The 14658-nt window shown below is 33.6% G+C and overlaps 1 protein-coding gene across 2 annotated transcripts in view; it reads left to right on the top strand.

Annotated features, from left to right (window-relative positions):
- GPHN (gephyrin) overlaps window positions 1-14658 on the top strand; it is a 609285-nt gene that overhangs the window by 78228 nt on the left and 516399 nt on the right. The gene's annotated exons all lie outside the window — the stretch shown is intronic.

Here is a 14658-nt window from a genome sequence, read left to right as displayed (position 1 = left end):
GTCATGAAAGTAGGCTTTCTTTTTCTTGTTCCTGATTTTACAGGGAAAGCTTTAACTCTTTTACCATTGAGAATGATGTTAACTATGTTTCTCGTAAATGCTGTTTTCATGTTGTGTAAGTTCCTTGCTATACCTGGTTTGTTGAGTGTGTTTGTCATGAAAGGGTGTTAGATTTTGTCAGATGCTTTTTGTGCATCATTTGTGATGATCATGTTTTTTTCTTCATTACAGTGGCCTATTATATTAGATCTGATTTTGGCTACATTTCTTTATCCTTTTCAGTTTCAGTTTTCTGTAGTATTTCATTCTTTCTTTAAAATATCTTTTTTGAACATTTGTTAGCAAGCACTGTCCTAGACATGTATTCATTCATATTTGACCAGTTTTAAAATTCTTTTATATATACTGTTGTTTTATTCTGTGTTTGTTTAGGTTTGCCTTTACATTAAACAAGTTTTTTAAAATAAATTTATTCATTTAATTTTATTTATTTTTGGCTGCATTGGGTCTTCATTGCTGCATGTGGGCTTTTCTCTAGTTGCGGCGAGCGGGAGCCACTCTTCGCTGTGGTGCGCAGGCTTATTGCTGTGGCTTCTCTTGTAGCAGAGCACGGGCTCCAGGCTTACGGGCTTCAGTAGTGGTGGCACATGGGCTCAGTAGTTGTGGCGCATGGGCCCAGTTGCTCTGCAACACATGTGATCCTTCCAGACCAGGGCTCGAACCCATGTCCCCTGCACTGACAGGTGGATTCCCAACCACTGTGCCACCACAGAAGCCCACAAGTTTTTTCATCATCATTTTTATTCACTTCTTATAGCTTTCTTTTAAGGACATATTTCCTCTTCTTTGGCATGCTGTATTGAGAAATTCTTTTTTGAAAGCTTGACAAGCTCATTTATTATATATCTGAAAATGTCTTTGTTTTGGCCTTGCTCTTGGGGAAAGATTTTTTCCCCTCTTACCAAGGTATACCATTACCAGTTTAGGTTGGTAGTTATTTTCTCTTAACATTTTGAAGTTATTATTACATTTATCTTCTAGCTTCATTTGAGCTATTAAGAAGTCTTTCATCAATCTAATTGTCATTCCTTTGTTAGTGATCTGTCCTTTTACTTGGGCTGTTTTAAAGATCTCTTTTTTTTTTTTTGTATTACAGTTTCTGTATAATATATCTGGATTATATATAGTATGAATTTATACTTATCACCATTTGTTCTTCCTGTATGTGCAGGTTCAATCCTTGATCTGTTGTGGAAAACTCTTAGCCATATTCTTTTTAAGTGTAATTGCTTTTTTATTCTTTGTAGTCTCTCCTTATTGTGCTAAGTACTGTGGTAAGTAATTTGCTTGTATTGTCTCATTGAATCCCAACAACTGCCCTTCTTTACATATAAGAATACTGAGACTCTGCCAAAGACATTAATTAACTTGCTCATTGTTATATGTCTAGTGAACCCAACAGTCTTACTTTGGATGAATGTTCTTAGCCAAAGGATACAGTGCTCCTTCTTCCCAATTTCTACCCCTAAAAAGCCAAAAGCAAAATAAAGAAATGGAAAGAAACTCAGTGGTCATTTTATCCAACCCTGTAGTTTATGTGATCTTTAGCTAAACACTCTAATAGTTTGGGAGGGAAGGCCATTAGTATAGTTTTGTATATGTTGAGCTGAAGAAGCTTTTGAGGCATGAATCTTTGATAGTTGCCTTACTTTCAGGTATAACATTTCCTCAGCTCATTTTGTGCATTTTCTTTCCTTACTTCAGGAAACTCTTTTTAGTGGAAAGTAGTTTTAAGGAGTTAATCTGCTAGGGGTGTTCATTGCTTTTCTATAATAGTTATTTTTAAGTCTTTCATTGGATGGAAGTTTTTAAACTTTTTCTTCCTTACTCTGAGTTCACTTATTTCTCTGCTGTATATATGCCTTTGTATTTTATTTTATTATTTTCATTATAGGCAGAGTCTTCTCTTCATTTTTTTATCTAAGTAGTTTTTTGGGGGAAGGTATATATGAAATTATATACTTCCTATTTGTTAATTTTACATCTTATTTACTAATTCTCGTGATTTGTTATAGATTTCTGTTGATTATTTTTGCATTTTTATGATGTAATAAATTATACCATAAATATAGATTGCTCTAAATAGAGATTGCTTTACGTGCTTTTTTCCTTTTTTTTTTTTTTGCCTCTGATGTTTTCTCTTCTCTAATTGTATTGTTTAACACTACCGATAAATGTTAAATAATAGAGGTAATAATGGACATCCTTGTTCCTTATTTGAGTGAAAAAAGTGTCTAGCACTTTCCGTTAAATAAGATGCTGGATCTTTAGACACACACACACACACACGCACATATTCAGGTTAAGAAAATATCTCTTCATTTCTATTTTAAACCTTTTTTTTTTTGTACATGAATCGTGTTGAATTTTGTTACTTGAGTTTTCAGCAGTTATAAGGATAGAAATTTAAAATTTCTGCTTATTTTTGTTAATATGATAGATTTTATGAATGGATTTTTGAATATTGAAGTACACTTGAATCTCTGGAATATACCCCACTTTTTTATGGTTTTTTTTTAGTGTTTTGGATTTTTTTGCCTAATGTCTTAAGACTTTTACATTGTTTTTCGTATGTGTGATTGATCTGTAATATTCTTTCTGTAGTTTTTGTCAAGTTTTGGCATCAATGTCATACTTGTTTTATAAAAATAATTTGAAAATTTTTTTCTATCTGGTGCTTGCTTTGATTTTATTCAGGCAGTAATTCAGCAGAGGTTTGAGTACCTACTGTGTGCTAAATAACAATAAAGTATTAATGGTAATTAATAGATACTGAGTTCTCACTATGTATTTGTCAGTATTCTAAGATTCTCATTAACTTGCAGTAGCTTTTTTTTTTTTTTTTTTTTTTTTCTGTACGTGGGCCTCTCACTGCTGTGGCCTCTCCCGTTGCGGAGCACAGGCTCCGGACACACAGGCTCCGCGGCCATGGCTCGCGGGCCCAGCCGCTCCGCGGCATGTGGGATCTTCCGGGATCGGGGCACGAACCCGCGTCCCCTGCATCAGCAGGCGGACTCTCAACCACTGCGCCACCAGGGAAGCCCTTGCAGTAGTTTTATACTTTTATAAAGATGCCACATATACTGACTTAGTAGATACTGAACCATTGCTCCTGGAGGAATTACAGGGATAGGTTCCTGAAAGTCTCTGGTCACAACATTTTGGTCAACTGATCAATACATATAACCTCCATTTATGTGTGTTTCTGTTTAAAGACACCTTATTTAATATGTAATTGATTCATTCATGTTGAATTCATGTCCAACAGTATTATGACTCATGCCTGAATGAAGCTTATCTAACACACATATTTTTCTCCTTAAAGTGTATCACAACCTTCTTGCACTTTGGAACACTAAACAGCACTTCAGCACTATGCAAGGGGGCCATTCTGAATAATGAATCACCAACAGAAAGCACAAAAATATGGCACTAAATAGACCATGTAAAGGATACTTGTTTACAGTATGTGGACTGAAACAAGAGTATCACCTTGTTTGACCTGAGCTGAGGTCATGTGATTCGACTCAAGTTTTTCTCAATTCTGCATATTTCTGCAAAATCGCAGAAGTACAGCAAGTATTGATGTTGGGCTTACAAATAAATTTTACTGAGTAGGCGAATTCACAAATACTGAGTCTATGAATAATGAGGAGTGACTGTGCTTCTATGCATTTAATATGTATTCATTCATTTATTCATCACAGCAGTCCTGTGAGGTAGATTCCACTATGGTAGATGATGTACTCTGCAACAAAGAGGTTAAGTAGCTTTCTTAGTGTTACACAATCAGTGAGTGATGCACTTAGGACACTACTAAAACAATAGGACTGATACCATGACATAGTACCTGCCCTTAGGGGCCCTTTCTGTCTGAAAGGGTTAATAAGGTGTTTTGCTAAAATAACTAAATTCAAAGTAATTTTTGTTAAGTAGCCTAAGGGTAATACCACCAAAATATAATAAATATTCAGAGGAAAGGTTATTTCAGAGACCTTGGAAGGGTTTTATGTAGCTGATAGTATCTAAACTAAGCCTTTAAAAATCAATAAAATTGCACTAAATGGGCTTGTGAGGATGGAAGAGATTACTTAAATTCAGAATGTGCTCATTTGTTACATAATGGCTGGTTCTAGTATTACTGGAATAGGGAAGTGATAGTGGAGGGTCAGGCTCTTAATTTTCAGGATTCATGTTATCACTGTGACCCTTTTTCAATTACTGTCTCTTTTTCTTCTGTTCTTGTAATGTCAGAAAATATGACAGTAATACCCTTAATTGGAAGAGGAACATGGCAGTGTTTTAACATAAATGCATGAGTTTCTTATTAATGGAAGATGGAGAAACATTAGCTAGATGGAGAAACATTGGCTGAAACCAGTCGGCATTTCCAAGTAGGACTGCAAAGAGTGAGTGTTTTGTGGCAGAGTAAAACAAACAAAAAAATTCAAGTAATTATTAAAAATTGCTAAAGTACAGAGGTTTTTTCCCCCCTCATATATTACTTTCTTAATACTAGACTCATTGTCTTCTTCAGCTACATGTATTAGACCATACCTTTTAAATTCATCATAAAATCCAGAAAATTAAGAGGAGAATTTTTAGGATCTCTTTTAAACCAAATGTTTTAATAGGCAAAATTGTGATTACCTTCTTAGAATTGGGTTCTTATAATTCAGTTGATTCATAGTAGGTGGAATATGTAGAAGTCTACTGGAGTATGGACTAGTTGAGGCAAGAATTGTGGCTTTTCATCTTCTACATTCCTAATGCCTAGCAAAGTTCTTATCACATAGAAAGCCCACAGGAAATGTTAATGATTAAATGAATACTTCCAAAACCTTTGTGACTAATATAATTAGAAGTGGCACATATAATTAGAAATTTGAATGTTATTATCATTTGTGTGTGTTAAGGAATTCAATTTTACTTGTTACTTAAATCTTCATAAAATCTTAAGTTAGTGAAGGAACTTTAGAAGTTACTCCAATTCCATCTTAATACCTATAGTAATAAGCACTTAATGCTGATAAAACTATTTAATTTAGTTAACTAATAGGTAAAATTTAAGGTCAGAAAGACGAATTACTACCAAAATAAAGAAAATAGAACATTTTAATATGACTTGCAAGCTTCTTGGGCTCACATATTTTAGGGAGGATAGATGGAAGGTGAAGTTTAAGGATCACAAAGACTTCAATCTAAGGCCAATAAAATTGAATGTTTTGAAATAAGAGTTATAGACTACTTAGTGTTTGTTCTTGGTCAAATTTTTTTCATCCCCCAAGAAATTGTTTTTTGATCCAGTGTTCAGTTTGTTTCTGTTACAACAGGCTCATGAGGCTGAAATGGGGATCATTGAGCAGGTATTTCACCAAAGAAAATTGAAAAAATTGTTTCGAAAACATGGGATCCTGTTGTGAATCTCATAGGTTATGAAATCCTTGTAGGAAATTTATGTCGGTAAAAACTAAAAGAATAGGATTTCTAAAAATTCTAACTTTTAATTTATAAAATAATAAAATTTGAGAAATGCAAGATACATATAGAAGAAAATTTAAAATTCCTGTAACACCTCTATCCAGAAATAGTCATAACATTTTGATGTTTTTCCTTCCAGTTTTGTTTTCTCTGTGTATTTTGCAAACTTTGAATCAGACTCTAAGAACTGTTTTGTTCCTTGGTTTTTTCAGCTTTATGAACATTTCCCATGCTATTAAAAATTCAGCACAGAATCATTTAAATGGTTATATAACTTTCTGTTGAATATGAGTGTCATAATATAATCTTCAACAGTTGGACATTAATTATATCCAGTTTTCAGTAGTATGAGCAGTGCTATGCTGAGCATTATTATGCATAATTTTTATACACTATTACTGTTTTTTAGGATGAGTGGAATGGGATTTTAAATCATGTATTATGTCTTGAAGCTATGCTTCTATTTTATCTTAAATATTTTCCAATTATATCTTTAAATATCTATCTTGGTAGTATGTAGTCAACAAATATTTGATATAAATTAGGTCACTTTTGTCTAAGGTAAAATATTCTTTATTTTCATTTTACCCATCAGTTGTAGATATATGAAGGAATCTTATATTTTCTTAAATCTGAAACTTTTAAATGTAAAGAAGGAAGCTTGTATTTCTTCACGTCTAACAAGTTGATTACACATCTTATCATTAATGTTAATATTCCCTGAGAAGAATATTCCACTGTCCTTTATGTACAGTCAACTGTACATTGTCCACTGTGATAAAATATGCCTCTGTGATATCCTCTGAATGCATTAGTTGTCAAAAACTTAAGGTATGAACACTTTGTTTCAATATTAGCCAATATGTGAGACTAAGCACTTTAATTGGATTATCTCATTTAATTCTCAAAATATTACATGAAGCTAAGGTAGTATTTCATCCTATTTTATAGACGAATTCTGATTTTTAGAGATTTTGCCAGAGTTTATGCAAAGTATAAATGGTAGAATCACTATTAGAACGTAGGAACTCTGGCTCTAGCATCTATATTTGCAAACATATACAACAGGAATGTATGTCACTTAATACTGTTTTCTTCCTTCTACTCTCATTTCTGAAGCTTATGGTTAATCTTGTGGATTATCTCCATTAGCGCAAGTTTAAAAATTTACTGAATATAATATCTATGCATATATTTGTGTGTGTGTATCCAGGTGTAAATATACACCCACAAGCACAACTTAATGTTAAAGTTTTAATATTGAGAATATTAAAATTTACTTTGTAGACACTAGGTTATAGGATAATATCCATTAAATGAAGTCTTGTTTCTGGCTATAATTGGAGTATAATTAAAATATAATTTTAAATGTCTTTTTAAAAAATATTTCAGAAAAACAGATTTTACTGTTTGCTTCAGAAAATTATTCCAATTATGTGACTACGTTTGTACTCAGAAGTGCTTATGTCTAATTTAAAACTATTCGTTAATTGTAAGCTAATATTTTTTGTTGTCATTAGAATGGACAATAGTTATTTGTCCTTATAAAGCCCTTCAAATAATAAAAACAGATTTAATGGTTATGAATTTAACCTTGAACAGAAATTTTCCAGATAGGGAACTAATAGAGTTCAGGGATATGCAGGGTGATTTTTTACTAGTGATTTGGTTATGTTTCCTTTTTCTTTCCCTTAGAAGTTACATGAGGGCAGTGGTTATTTCTGTTGACTAAGGTTTATTCATTTGAATGTAAAGCATTATTTTTATGCTAAAGCCATTGGTGGTGGTGAAGAGGGCTGTGATAAAGAACTTTATTGGATAAGATGCCTTTATCACCAATATAAATTCTTTTTGTTTTAACACCATCTCTGTAAAGGCAACAAAGCATAGAGAGTATACTCATTGCTATTTGGAGTACTTACTTTGTTGCCAATCTGGAATCCCTGCTTGTACTTTTATAGTAGTTCCATAACAAGGCTATTTTTAAAAACAACATACTAAACTGAAATTCCAACATTAATTTGGATTGATACTGCTAGTTGTGACTTAACACTTCCAGTTGTAAATCTTGAGGAAATTGGCATCAGACTTCAACATATTCTGTTTTCACTTGGTTAGTGTTCTCAATATTATATTGTGCTAAAGAGAAGAATCTCAGTGCTTAAACCTCTTTAAAGATGTATAACTTGATATTTGTTCTTTTGAAAATCTTAGCCATCAAATTACCAATTCAAATGCCTGTGTCCTTGGTTCCTTGTTCTCCCAGTCATTGCCCTGTTAGAGCATTATTGTCTCTCATAGGGACATAGTAATGCATGCATACTATTCTTCATATTACTGCTAGATTAAAGTTTCCAAAGTTTAGCTCTAATCATGTTGTTTCCAAACTTGAATGTACAAAATGATTTTCTGTTGCCCCGTGTGTTTTCTGTGGCCCAACATTTTAGGCTGTTTTGATGATTTCATCTATCTACTTTTTCAGGTGTCTCTCATTATTGTTTTCTCTTGACCTTATACTTAAGCCAAACTGTTCCCTAAATAGCCCAACACTAGTAGTACTTTTATGATTTTGTTTACACTGTTTTCAGTGTCCACTTCATGGACTTACCTGCCTTTGCCTGTCCAAAAAGATACACCAAATATGCCCAGTTCTAATGACTTTTCCACGAAGGCCTTCAAATCAAGTAATCACTTTAACTGTTTCACTTTTATAAATCTCATTTTCTCTCCTGTAATTTCTCTACATACTTGCTCCTTCTCCTATTATTTTTTAAACTTTTCATTTTGGAAAATTTAGGGGATATACAAAAAACGGTATGATATACCCCTATGTACTTATCACCCAGATAGAGCAGTTAGCATTATGACATTCTTGTTTCATTTATATGTTCCTCCACTGTCCACCTTCCACTCAGTTATTGTTAATTATTTGAGATAATTTATATATATTGAAATTCACAAATGTTAGCTGTATAATGTTGACAATTATGTGCATACATGAAACTCTTACCCTTTCATAATACAGAATGTTTCCATCTTTCCAGGAAGTTTCGCCTGCCACTTTTCAGTCAGTCCTCCCACACTGAAGCAAGCACTTTAATTTTTTCACCATATATTTATTGTACCTTTCTTATTCTTTCCACGTAAATGGAATTATACTCTTTGTGTAAGGCTTCTTTTGTTCAGCATAACTTTTCTGATATTATTCCTTGTTATTCCATTTTATTGCTGAGTACTATTCCTTTGTATGACTATCCCACGATTTATTTATCTGTTTGGTTAATGGACATTTGGGTTAGGTTCAGTGTTTGGCTGTTGTGAGTACAGCTGCTATGGATATTTGCATATGTCTTTTTGTGGATATAGTTGATTCTCATTATTTGTGGTAGTTATGTTTTATAAAGTCACTGTGAACATTGAACTAGCTAATACTAAACCATTTCTTCTAGGGGAATTACAGTGTTAGGTTCCTGAGAGCTTCTGATCACATTTTTGTCAACTGATCAATATAAAACCTTCTTTTATGTATGTTTTTGTTTAAAGACATGTTATTTAACATATTTCGTTGATTCATTAACACTGAATTCTACAGTAGAAACTAACACAACATTGTAAAACAACTATACCCCAATAAAAACAAACAAAAAAACACTGAACTCATGTCCAGCAGCACTATAACTCATGCCTGAATGAAGCTTATATAATACCCGTACTTGCACCTTAAGGCACATCATAGCCTTCTTGCACTTAGGAATACTAGAGAACACTTCAGCACTATGATAGGGGGACATTCTGAACTGCAGCATCACCAACAAAAAGCAAAATAACGTGAAAAACATGGCACTAAAGAGACCACAAAAAGGATGCTCGTTTACACTATGAGAGTTAAAACAAGGCAGAGTGTTGCCTTGTTCCACTTGAGCTGACAATGTTTGTGTCAGGCAATTCAAATTTTTCTCCATTCTGCACATGTCCACAAATTGTTATGAGAGTGCTATAAATGTTGTTTATTGGGTTAGAAATGAGTTTTAGTGAGTAGGTGAATTCACAAATATGGATCCTTTGAATAATGAATATCGACTGTATATGTTTTCATTGGTCTTGGGTAAATATTTATAACTAGGATTACTGGGTCAAATAGTGTCTTCAACTTTATAAGATACTGCCAAACCTTTTTGCAAAGTAATTGTACCATTTAAAATTTCCACCAACAGTGCATAAGAGTTCCGTTGTTTCATATACTCACTAATATTTGGTATTATCAGTCCTTAATTTTAACTGTTAAATGAACACTGTTGTGTTCATTTGGTTCTTACTTGTTGTAGTTATTTTTTCATATCTTATCTTTCCTTCCTCTCCCAGCTGGAAACTTTTTGATGGCGGTATATAATTCACCTTTGTATTAGCCAAACTAGTATTTTTCAGAGGTACTATATAGCCTTGTTGTTAAGTGCAAAAACTTTGGATCCAGATTGTTTAGATTCAAAGCTCACCTCTTCCACTTACAAGTTTTGAGACAGTGGGCAATAAAAATAGTTTAGTATTAAATGAACTTTTCATAGTTAATTAATTGGCTCTCCCAACAAATAATTTTGGAAATCAAGCTTCTTTGAGGTTAAGTAACTTGTCCCAGAGCCAATGAGTGGGAAGTACTAGAACAAGATTTTAAACCCAGGCTTAACTGACTCCAAAGCCTATTCTCTTAATCACTATACAGCATATTGCTGTCACCTGATTCCCACTTTGAAACCTACTATATATCATTAAATTACTGTTTACTATCCTCAATTAAGATGTAAATGAATGAAGGTACATCTTTAGATGTTGAGTGTTCCAATCCATGAATTTGATGTATCCCTTCATTTACTTAGATATTTTAATTTTTTTGAATTAAATTGCATAATTTTCAGTGTGGACATTTTGCATACCTTTCATTATATGGTACCTAGTTATGTGACATTTTCGATGCCTTCGTAAGTGGTGTCATTTTAAAAATCATTATCTTTGTTATAATTAATTTTTTATATTGACCCTACATCCTTCAACCTTGCTAAATGTGCTTAGTAATTCTAATAGTTTTACTGTACGTTCTTTGCATTGTTTTGCCATATTGTACTGTTTAGCACCACCAGTTCTTTTTTCTTTTTTGTGGTACGCAGGCCTCTCACTGTTGTGGCCTCTCCCATTGCGGAGCATAGGCTCCGGACCCTCAGGCTCAGCGGCCATGGCTCACGGGCCCAGCTGCTCCACGGCATGTGGGATCTTCCCGGACCGGGGCACGAACCCGTGTCCCCTGCATCGGCAGGCTGACTCTCAACCACTGCGCCACTGGGGAAGCCCCACCAGTTCATTTTTGAATAGAAGTGATAATAATGAATATTTTTGTCTCATTCCCAATTTGAAAGGGAAAGTTTTTAACATTTCATCATTAAGTTTAATGTTTTCTTTTTGTAGTTATCAGACAAGGATATAACTAGTTGTAGATATCAGACAGCTGTTCATAGTTGGCTCAGAGTTATTAACATGAATGGATGTTGAATTTTATTTAAACATTTATTTTTCAAGTACGAGATGGTCATACGTTTTTCTCCCTTAAAAGAGAAATATTGGTATAGTAAGTAACATTGATTGTTTAAAAATATTAAACCAACATTGCATTCCAGTAAACTTGGCTGAGGTGTATTTTGTAATTACTGGATTTAATATGCTAATATTTAGTATTTTTATAATATGATTATGAGAAAGGTTGTCTTTTTTTTTTTTTTTACGGTACGCGGGCCTCTCACTGTTGCGGCCTCTCCCGTTGTGGAGCACAGGCTCAGCGGCCATGGCTCACGGGCCCAGCCGCTCCACGGCATGTGGGATCTTCCCGGACAGGGGCACGAACCCGCGTCCCCTGCATCGGCAGGCGGACTCTCAACCACTGTGCCACCAGGGAAGCCCTGTCTTAGTTTTTGTCTGATTTTGATATCAGGGTTATATTGGAAGGGCTCACTTCTTTTCTGGAAGAGTTTTTATAATACTAATGCTATTTCTTTCTTTCTGAACTTTATTACTCTTGTTTGTCTTTTCTGTGTTATTAGAGTGTGTAGGATCTTCAGTACAATATTGAATAGAAGTGGTCAGAGTGAATATCCTTGCTTTGTTGCCAATAATTAGAGGGAAAGCCTTCAGTACTTTAATATTATTAGCATTTTAAGCATTTGGTTTATTTATTGGATTTTATTAGATGCCCTATACTAGACTGAGGAAGCTTACTTTTATCCTTAGTTTAATGAGAGTTTCTTTTTTCAGTCATGAATTTGTGTTGAATTTTTTCAAATGCTTTTTTGGTCGATATCTATTGAGGTTATATATTCATTGATCTGTGTAGAGGTTTTAAAATGTTAATCCAATTTTGTGTTTGTGGTATAAACCCAGTTGGTCATGATGTATCATCCTCTATATATATTTCTGGATTTCATTTTCTATTTTTAAAAAGGATGTTTGCATCTATACTCACCATGGGTACTGGTCTGTGTCTGGTTTTTGTTTTCTTGTGATGTCCTTGATCATTTTGTTGTCAGGATTATGCTGGCCTTATAAAATAAATTGGGAAGTTAAATATTTAATAGAATTTACCAATAAAGTCATCAGTGGCTGGAATCTGGGTTTGCAGGTTTTGTATATGGTTTTTTTAGATGGGATGGGGTAGGTGGAAATTTCTTAATTAAGGAGAGTACCATTCCAGTTTTCTATCTCTTCTTGTGTCAGTTTTGGTAAGATGTGGTTTTTCATGGAATTGATCCATTTAATCTAAGTTTTCAAGTATATTAGCAAGCAATAGTTCATAATATCCCCTTAATATTCTTTTAATGTCTGTATAATCTTTCATGATGTATGTCAAATCTTTTATTTATTTTTAAATAAATGTATGCATGTATGTATTTATTTATTTATGATTGTATTGGGTCTACATTGCTGTGCGTGGGCTTTCTCTAGTTGCGGCGAGTGGGGCCTACTCTTTGTTGTGGTGTGCGGGCTTCTCATTGCGGTGGCTTCTCTTGTTGTGGACCATGGGCTCTAGGCACACAGGCTTCAGTAGTTGTGGCACATGGGCTCAGTAGTTGTGCCTCGCAGGCTCTAGAGCACAGGCTCAGTAGTGGTGGCGCAGGGCTTAGTTGCTCCACGGCATGTGGGATCTTCCTGGACTGGGGCCTGAACCCATGTCCCCTGCATTGGCAGGTGGATTCTTAACCACTGCACCACCAGGGAAGTCCCAAATCTTGTAATCTTAATATTGATTATGTGTGTGTTGTATTTTTCTCAGTCTTGACACAGGTTATCAATTTTATTAATGCTTTCAAAGGCCCAATTGTTGATATAAGTTTCCTCTATTGTTTGTCTATTTTCTATTTCAGTGATTTCTGTTCTTTTATTATTTCCTTTCTTCTATTTACTTTGGGATTGGTTTGCTCTTCCTCACTCCACCCCCTAGCTTCTTAAGGTAGAAACTTAGATCTTCGATTTTAAACTTTCTTCTTTTATAACATAGGCCTTTAAAACTATAAATTTTCCTATAAAGTGTTATAGATATCTCCTGAAATTTTTGATATGTTTATCATTTGTTTGAAATATTTTCTGTGTTCTCTTGTGATTTCTTCTATGGCGTTATTATTTAGAAATACATTCTTAAATTTCCCATTATTTGGGGAATTTTCTAGTTACATTATTATCATTGATTTTTTAAAATATAATGCTCTTGAGGTCAGAGAACATACTTTGTATAATTGCAGTCCTTTGAAATTTATTGAGACTGTCCTTCATTGGTTAAATTGTTGAACAAACTTTGGTACTTTCAAAGAATGGAATAGTACTCAGCAATAAAAAGGAATGAACCATTGAAACATGAAAAAACCTGGATGGGCCTCAAGGACTTTAGGCTTAGTAAAGAAAGTCAATGTCAAGAGGTTATAACCTATATGATTCTATTTATATAACATTGTCCAGAAAAAATATCAATTGAGATGAAGAACAAACTAGTCGTTGCCACAGGAGCAGGGACAAGCATGGTGTGGGATGTAGGTGTTAATACAAAGAGATAATATGAGAAGTTATTTTGTAGTTTATGGTACTGTTCTGTATCTTGATTGTGGTAGTAATTAAGTCCATAAATTGTATAAAACTGCATGTAACTATATACACTAATGAATACATGTAAAAAAATGTTGAAAATAATAAGGTTTGTAGACTAGGTAGCAGTAACGTACAAATGTTAATTTTTCTAGCTTCGATGTTGTACTATATAACATATCACCATTGGGGGAAACTAGGTGAAGGGAACACAGGACTAGTATTTTCACAACTTCCTGTGAGTCTGTGATTATTTCAGAATAAATAGTTACATTATGATAACATTCAATTTATCAGTTTGTTCTCTAATGGATTGTGTTTCGGTATTCTAAGAAATCTTTTGCTAAATCAGAGTCACAAATATTTTCTTAAGTTTATTTGTAGAATTTATACAATTTTAAGCTTTAGGTCTGTGATCCATTATGAAATGATTTTTATACATGATGTGAGGTTTGTATTGAAATTCTTTTTTTTCTGTATGTTTGTCCAATTTTCCAAGCATCATTTGATGAAAAGACTGACATTTCTCTGCTAAATTTAGTTTTCACCTTTGTCTAGAAGCAAATTTCCACCTATATCAGGGTCTGTTTCTGGACTTTTTTCTCTTCCTTTGATCTATTTATCTGTTTTTACACCAATACCATGCTAGTTTGACAGCTGCATCTTTATGCTAGTTCTTGAAATCAGATAATGTTAGCCTCCAAATTTGTTCTTTTTCCAAATTTTTTTGTGGCTATTCTAGATCTTTTGCATTTCCATATGAATTTCAAAAGCAGTTTATCAAATTCTACAACAAAATCTGCTTGGATTTTTGACTGGAATCTACATAGGTCAATTTTGAAACAATTGGCATGTTAACAATATTGAGTCTTTTATGCACAAACAAGGTATATGTCTTATTTATTTAGATCTTTAATTTTTCTCGGTAATGTTTTGTAGTTTCAGTATATAAGTCTTTCACATTTATTGTGAGGTTTATTCCTAAGCATTTCCATATTTTGGATG

This window comes from Mesoplodon densirostris, chromosome 4, assembly GCF_025265405.1.
Source record: "Mesoplodon densirostris isolate mMesDen1 chromosome 4, mMesDen1 primary haplotype, whole genome shotgun sequence".
In the NCBI taxonomy this organism is placed as follows: Eukaryota; Metazoa; Chordata; class Mammalia; order Artiodactyla; family Ziphiidae; genus Mesoplodon; species Mesoplodon densirostris.
This window is presented reverse-complemented; position numbering and strand designations above follow the sequence as displayed.